Here is an 8,824-nt window from a genome sequence, read left to right on the forward strand (position 1 = left end):
AAACATGTATATTATCATATGTGAAACAGAACACCATTCCATGTTCGATGCATGAGACAAGGGCTCAGGGCCGGGGCAATGGGATGACCCAGAGGGATGGGATGGGGAGGGAGGTGGGTGGGGGGTCCAGGAAGGGGAACACATGTAAACCCATGGCTGATTCATGTCAATGTATGGCAAAAACTGTTACAATATTGTAAAGTAAAAAATAAAATAAAATAAAATATATACACAGAAAAAAAAAAAACTTATAAAGGTGATACAGTAGAATTCAGAGGAGAAATCATTTTCAGGTGATTTCTGACTTTTGATTTTTTTTTAGAAGGAGTTTGTAAACCACATTACTTGTTTTAATTCACACTGGGATAAACCTCACTGAACCTCCCTCAGACCGAGGATCTGGTAATAATATGATGTGTCCACTCTTTCAAATGCCTTTATCCTTTACCATCAAATAAATCTTAAATATTTTCACATGGAGGAGTCAAAGGCCAAAATCCTTGTATTGAAACTGCAGAGAATAAATCACTGGAATAACTTCCTGGTAGGAGTCAAATGGCCAACTGGAACAGAGATAAACCCGGATTTAAGACGCCTCACCTGTCATCACGCCCTGCCCAGATTATTATAGTCATTAGGCCACAAACAGACTAGCACAGAAGCCTATCTTGGCCAACATCAAGACTAACTTCATCCCCAAGTCTGCAGCCAGGCGACAGGGTCGGGGTGGGAGCTCTCCAGACATAGGAGGAGGGGCAGTGACAATGAGATGCTCTCACCTGTGAGCTCGTCCCCACGCACCGACCACCAACCACCGCCGACCTTTCGGCCCCCTCCACTCCTCTCGTCTCTCATAAGGAAGTGCTCACACCACTCCTTCCTGACTTTGGAGCAGATCTGGGCAGAGACCCTGAAAGACAAAAGTAGGGCGGGAAGGAAGATTCGCCTTCATAAAACTGGCATCTGGACCAGAGGCAAAACGTGACACTCTGAGCCTGGTCACCCAACCTCTGTCAGCAGTAACTTCTGAAGCTGAGTATTCCTCACCCTTTTTGGCTGTGACTCACAGGAGGAGATGGGTTTTACATCATCTCACACACACACACGCACACACACACACACAAGTATCTAAAACAAAATCTGTACAGAGCAATACCTTGCAAAATGCCATGTGTTTTGATGTTTTATCTCTGTTTTATTCTTATTATTTAGAAAATTCTGGGTGTGACCCATGAATTTGATTTCAAAGCCTGCAGCTGGTCTGTAGTGGTTCATAAATCAGGAGGCTTTCCTCAGGAGGCAATGAATACAAGGACGCCCCCGTCCCTTCCCAGCGTCCCGCCTCAGTCTCCATCTTGGGCACTTTTGGAAACTCACATGACTTACTAGATGGAGAACCATCGTCTCTGATAGGTTGTGGGTCAGAATATAGTGTCCACTCACACGTGTCTACGGAGGTGCCCCAGTCCCTCGAGCTCAGGACACGAAGCCTTTTCAGGACCTGGGGGACCAACAGGGCAGGAGCAGGCGCACAGACTCACGACGAGACCGGCCATCATGGGCGACAGCGAACGCTGCAAAGGGCACGAAGCTTGGCCAGTGTGGCCCTCTCATTCTGGGGCTTACATGTTTACAATAGACTTTATTCTGAGAGCAGTTTCAGGTTAGCAGCAAAGTTAGACAGAAGGTAGAGAGATTTTCCATATACCCACCGCCCCCCACACAACAGCCCCCAGCCCCAACTATCGATGTCGCCCACCTGACACTGACAGATCATCATCACCCAAGTCCACTCACTCTTGGTATCGTACCTTCTGTGTATAATATGCCCAGAGCTCTTCTAGTTACAATATTTAGGAAAGAAGGCCTAAAATCCAGCAGAATCAAGAAACTGATCTTTTTACTTATAATTTATACCTCACGAATTTGTAAAAATCATTTGGTATAACTTAAAACATGAGGTCATAAAATAGTTGGACACAACTGAGCGACTAACAATAACAAAACATTAGAAAGCATGAGGAAAAGTGCATGCTGAGCCACTTCAGTCGTGTCTGACTCTTGGTGACCCCATGGACTGTACCCACCAGGCTCCTCTGTCCATGGGATTCTCCAGGCAAGAATGCTGGAGTGGGTTGCCATGCCCTCCTCCAGGGGATCTTCCCAACCCAGGCGTCACTTAAATGTGAGATGACTGCTCTCTGGGGAAGCAGAGAGACACACAGGGAGTTTTCCTTCTGTTTCTAAGCCTAGGAAGGAGCTATTGGATGGTCTCCCACCTTCCTTCCTAACTCTCCTCTCTCCTCATACCTGCTTCCTCATCCCACGTGCTCTCTCTTGGAGCTTCTGGTCCATACCCAGAAAGCCCCCCCACTGGGGCACATTGTCACCTCCTCCCGAACGTGTCCCCGTCCAAGCGACACGGTCGTTACCCAGACAGACCCATCATCTCTTTGTGTGGCCCGTGGGGTGGGATGTCGCCTCTACCCACCCACTCATCCAGGCAGCAGAACCACACTGCCCTGATCTCCACATCGAATGAGTCACCCAGCTTTTTCCAGCAGCGCCCACATGAGCAGGCATCCTCCTCCGCAGCCTCACTCTGCCCCAGGGCCTGCCCTCCTGGAGCCTCACAGGAGCCTTCTCCAGCTTCCCAGCCTCCGTCCTCCACACAGTTCCACGGGGGTTTCTTGAAAACTCAGCTCTGAGCAATATGCATGGACCTAGAGATCGTCATACTGACTTAAGAAGTCAGACAGAGAAGGAGAAATATCATATGACATACCTTTGATGTGAAGTCTAAAAAGATGATACAAGTGAACTTACAAAACAGAAAGACTCACAGAGAACAAGCTTATGGCTGGAACTGGGGAAGAAGAGGGGAAGAGAGAGTTAGGGAGTTTGGGACGGACATGTAACGGTGCTATATTTAAAATGGAGAACCAACAAAGGACCTCCCTGAACTGCACAGGGAGCTCTGCTCAAGTTAAGTGGCTACCTGGATGGGAGGGGAGTTTGGGGAGAACGGACACCTGTGTATGTGTGGCTGAGTCCTTTCACTATTTACCTGAAACTCTCACAATATTGTTAATCGGCTGCTACTCAATACAAAATAGAAGATAAAAGTATGAAAAACAATGTCACTGATCACTATGGTAAAATAACTCAACTCTGGGGATCTCAGTGCTCTGAGCACTATGCCGCCCCCCACCCACCACAGACACACTATCTCACATACAGCCCCTGACCAAGGAGCTGCTCCACCCAATCGTGTTTTTGAGAGGATTCTGGTTTGTCTCTAAGAACAATGAAAATAATTATACTCATATTGTTAAAAATATTGATCATCTATTATGTGAGTCAGGTCTTTCAAACAGAGAACAGCTGCCAAAATTCACCCGCAATGGCCCAGGGTCAACACCGTGGGTTCCAGGGTCATGCCGTGGGTTCCATCACCACCGTGTTATAATGGAGGGGGCTCCTCAGGCCCCCAGGCTGCTGGCTTCAGTCATATCTGACTCTGCAACTCCATGAACAGTAGCCCACTAGGTTCCTCTGTCCATGGGGATTCTCCAGGCACGAATACTGACGTGCGTTGCCATTTCCTCCTCCAGGGGATCTTCCCCACGCACGGATCGAACCCACGTCTCTTATGGCTCCTGCATTGGCAGGCAGGTTCTTTACCACTCGTGCCATCTGGTTTGTATCATCTTCTAACACTGTTCTACATGTCAGGCACTAACCAGATTTTTATCACTGCTTCCCAGAGTCCCCAGGTGATCTGATAAAAGCAACCATTAGACAGGAAACCTCCTCTCCACGGTGATATTGAAGCCTGTGCTGCTTGCCCAGGACGTGCACTACACAACATCAAGGGTGTTGCGGAAGGCTGGGTCCTATACGAGCCCAGCCGTTCCGCGAGTCGAGTGAGTTCTGGGTTCAGCCTGGACTCGGAAGCTGTCTCACCACTGACTGAGTCACACACACACCCTCCTAGTGCAATACCTACATCTTCCCAATCACCGTCTTCTCTAAACAGATCCTGTGAGTACTAACTGCTGCAACTCACGCAAGGACATTCTCTGCCATAAAGCCCATCAACGGGGCTAGAAAAATCAGTTAGTGTCAGAAGTCCCAGTGTGGGATGGACCCTCAGGGCTGAAACAACCAGCCGTCATGAAGCAGCTGGGGTCATCACGCTCCAGTACAGCTGTCAGTTTTGCATACGTGTCTTTAAATTTTCTTCTCACCGGCATCTAGTCCACCCAGACAACAGCAGGATTCTTCCTGAAGGGATATTTCCATTTGATGGATCAAACACAAGGAGAATACAAATAAGAAAATGTGGATAAGAACACGAAAGAGGAGACATCTATGTTCTGTATTTGAAGCTCTGCAGCCTGACAAAATGCCTGAGGTCCTCTTTTGAGAAGAGGGTCCTTGTATGAGACTCCCAACTTGCTGGGAAGGGACAACCTGGTGCCGTAGAGCAAACGGGGGGCTTTGGGGTGGACAGATCTGTTCAGAAACTGGCCCCTCCAAGCCCTGGGGCTGAGGCAAGTAATGCGACAGCTCTGAGCCTTGGTTTCCCCATCTGTACAATGGGAATCCACCACCTAGCCCTGCAGGGTTATTTTGAGGATTTGAAGAAATGCTTGTGGTTCCCCAAGAACACCCTCTGGCACTAACAAGAGATATGTATGTGATTTCGTCCTGTCTGGCTCAAACCACTGGGAACACAGAGCCCCCACTCCAGGTCCCTCTCTGGACCTCCCTCTGCCAGAGGAGGTCTCAGGCCACCTCCTGCCCCTGGAAACTGTCCTGAAAACCACTGGGTATGTGAGCGGGCTGCCCCCACCAACCAGCAAGAATGAGGTGGGAGGCTTCTCTCTTGGTTCACCCCACAGGCTAATGCAACAGAGCAAGATCTGTGCTGCTCAGGCACTTAGTTGTGTCCGACTCTTGGCAACCTATGGACTGAGTCCACCAGGCTCCTCTGTCCATGGGGATTCTCCAGGCAAGAATACTGGAGTGGATTGTCATGTCCTCCTCTAGGGGATCTTCCCAACCCAGGGATCGAACCCGGATCTCGAACCGGGGTCTCCTGCATTGCAGGTGGATTCTTTACCACCTCAGCCACTAGGGAAGCCCTGTAGCAAGATGGAGATACATTGGAAGGGCCAGCACCGGAGGTCAGACCACGGCCCCTTGTGAGGATAGGAGCCTTGATCGCCAGTGAGATGGCAGCTCCCCACCCACCTCCAGAGTTCTGAGCACGTGAATGAGGAGATCTGGCTGAAAGAGGACCACAATGGCTGGTGTGTGGAGCAGGGAGGCAACCTAGACCCCTCCGGGCAGATGGGCAATAAGATAGTGGAGCCTGGACCCTGAGGAGGCCAAAGCAGAGTCTTGTTCTCCCTGACGGGTCTGTTTGGTGTCAAAGAGAAAGAAAAAGTCCAGACCAGCTGAGAAAAGCAGCCCCCGGCCCCACCCCAGCTCATCTCCCACCTGGGAAAGCACCCAGCCCTTGCCCCAGAGATAAAACACAGGGCATGGTGGGGGGTGCTGGGGCAGGAGATGAGCAGCAGCAGCCTTCAGGAGCTTCTCTGGAGAGAATATTCCGAGGAAGCAGAGAGAAGTGGTGCCATGTCTAAACAACGTCTGACCGGCAGCTCTCTGCAGATGGATGTGCAGGAGAGCCTGGGCGTGGCCTCCATCAGGGCGATCGTGGGCACCTGTGCTGCCACAGGAAGCCTGTCACCCACTCACCATCACATCTCTATGTTCTCCTTGGCCTCAAGGGCTTGAGGGACCCATTCGTTCATCTTTGTTTCATCAGTGCAGACATAGAACCTGCAACAGTTCAATCAGCGTTTCCTGAAGCGAATGGAGCTTCATTTTGGTGCAATATTCAGCTACGTGAAGAATAACGCTCATTTGGCCACCATGCTGAACACTCGGACAGGCTCATTCCTTTAGCTGACCTGTGATGGGAGCTGAAACAACAGTTAATTGTTTCTGTAATTCTCAGTGAAATGAATTCTCCTGTGGCTGCCTGTATGAGATCACTTTTTGTTAAATAGTCAAAACTGATCTTAAACTGGGCTGAGTGTCACAGGATTTTAGTTCTGGTATCCTAAGTGAAAGTCACTCAGTTGTGTCTGACTCTTTGTGACCCCATGGACTAAAAACTCCATGGAATTCTCCAGGCCAGAATACTGGAGTGGGTAGCCTTTCCCTTCTCCAGGGGATCTTTTCAACCCAAGAATCGAACTGGGGTACCCTGCATTACAGTTGGATTCTTTACCAACTGATCTATCAGGGAAGCTAACTATTTTTTTTTAATTTACAACTTAGTGCTATTATTTTATTATAATCAAGTTGACAATACAAATAGCTTACTTTAATATAATAGGTAACCAGTACTTGGACACATTTTAATTCACCCACTGTTAAACACAAATATTTTCTATTTGAACTCTGCCCAATAAGCTTTCATTTCACAGCTAAAGCAAATCTTATGAAGTGCTTCACACCCTATCTTCAAAATACAGTCATGATTCCACACATATGTATTAATGTACAATATTTGTTTTTCTCTTTCTTACTTCACTCTGTATGACAGTCTCTAGGTCCATCCATGTCTCTGCACTGTGCTTAGTCACTCAGTCGTATCCAACTCCTTGCGACCCCGTGGACTGCAGCCTTCCAGACCTCTCTGTCCATGGGGATTCTCCAGGCAAGAATACTGGAATGGTTTCCATGCCCCCTTCCAGGGGATCTTCCCAACCCAGGGATTGAACCCAGGTCTCCCGCATTGCAGACAGATTCTTTACCATCTGAGCCACCAGAGAATCTCTGTCTCTGCAAATGGCAAAATATCATTCCTTGTTATGGCTGAGTAATATTCCATGTGCATGTATGTGCCAAATCTTTTTTATCCATTCCTCTGTTGATGGACACTTAGGTTGCTTCCATGTTCTGGCTACTGTAAATAGTGCTGCAATAAACATTGAGGTGCATGTATGTTTGAGAATCATGGTTTTCTCCACGTATATGCCCAGGAGTAGGATTGCTGGGTCACGTGGAATCTAGAAAAATGGTAATTGTTGCTGTTCAGTTGCTCAGTCATGTCTGACTCTTTGCAACCCCATTGACTGCAGCAGGCCAGGCCTCCTTGTCCTTCACCATTTCCCAGAAATTGCTCAAATCCATGTCCATTGAGTCAGTGATGCCATCCAACCATCTTCTCTGTCATCTTCTCCTTCTGCCTTCAATCTTTCCCAGCATCAAGGTCTTTTCTAATGAGTCGGCTCTTCGCACTGGGTGTCCAAAAATATTGGTAGATATGAACCTATATAACTCTTTTCTGTCAGAGAGCTCAATATTAAGTACTCTACACCAGGCTTTTTGTTCTCTATTTTCTTCTCCTCTTAGATGCAGTGAACTATGTTTCACTAAAACTTTTGCTCTCCTCGTCCTCTTCTGTAACCACAGGCATACTCAGACATAAAGATTTATCTTCCTTATGCGTGTCACCGCTGGCTCTGGAAGACACTTCACTTCCTGCTGGTTTCAGTGTTTCTTTGTTTCTTCTTTTCCTAGTTGCTTTGGTTTATACTTGACCGGGTGCAGAATCAGAGTCAGAAAAGTCAACTTTGACCTGACGGTGACTTCTTGACTTCAATGCCTGGACAACAACTGAAAAGGCCTTTGATTTTATTTTTGCTAATGATGCTGCCCTTTCACATCTCTCTGACTGTTGTGAATTTCTCTCACTCTTTTCTTCTCTATCTTTAACTTTCAGTTTTAAGGGTGGATTCCTTTTGTCTTTGTGCCACTGCTGATGCTCCAAAGCTATGTTCTTGATATTATTTAAAAAATCATCCTTTATCAAGTTGAGGGATTTTTCCAGATTGGACTTGTCAGCTGAAATTACATGTTTCATTCTCTGATAATGGTCATGAACATTTATCATTTCCTCTAATACATCATAAGTGATAAGTTTCATTATACAATCATTTGGGTCCTTAAATTCTTCAGTAATTTCAGCTCGTTGAATTTTTTTTTTCATTCTGTATGACAACAATTTAGGCATTGCTGTAAAATGAAAATGCTCTGTCTAGTCGTAGCTTCCTAAAAATATAAGCTGCCTCAAAATGTTGTGCATTTATAAAATCTTGCTGAAATTTTAAAATTTCATCCCAATCCTTCAGGGCAACTCTAATCTTTTGTTTTAGTTGACAGTTTGGTGTTATATAATCCATATAGCACATACAAAATACCAGTTCTGATCTGGAAGGTGTATGGAGGTAAAAAATATCGCCAAGCCAAAGCCAAATTCTCTTTTGCAGACATGCTCTTTTTTAAATTTCTCATTCTACCACAAAAGATGGTTCCAAATTTCACACTCCTCCAGAGCTCAGAGAAGTCCCTGAAGTGCACGCTATCCATCTCCTGGAAGCAGCTGAGTAGTGGCTCGAAGTTGTCCTTCCAGCCTGCAGGAGGCCGCATGTCTGCAAAGGAAGCACACCACACGCGGCCCAGCTGCCAGCGGTAGCTGAGGAGGAAGCTAAGTATTTAGTAATTAATACCTTTTGTATTAATCAGAAGGGGAGTATGGAAAATAAACTATTAAGTAATAATAAAAAGGAAGAGAGATTATTCCCACTATCATTTTTTTGTAAATAGTGAGTTTCCATCAAGACAAGGAGTGAATTATAATCAAAGTCATTTCCTGTCTAAGAGTCCTCATTGACTTGTCTCATCTCATTTGTGACATTTGTTCTGTCCATCTCAATTCTTCGAGTCTGCTTTTTTTTCC

At 46.6% G+C, this 8,824-nt stretch overlaps 1 pseudogene; it reads right to left on the reverse strand.

Annotated features, from left to right (window-relative positions):
* Positions 1-7,417: 7,417 nt before the first annotated feature.
* LOC145528641 (snRNA-activating protein complex subunit 1 pseudogene) lies at positions 7,418-8,514 on the reverse strand (annotated as a pseudogene).
* Positions 8,515-8,824: the final 310 nt, after the last annotated feature.

This window comes from Giraffa tippelskirchi, chromosome 12 (assembly GCF_054371585.1).
Source record: "Giraffa tippelskirchi isolate mGirTip1 chromosome 12, T2T-mGirTip1v1.2.pri, whole genome shotgun sequence".
Lineage (NCBI taxonomy): Eukaryota > Metazoa > Chordata > Mammalia > Artiodactyla > Giraffidae > Giraffa > Giraffa tippelskirchi.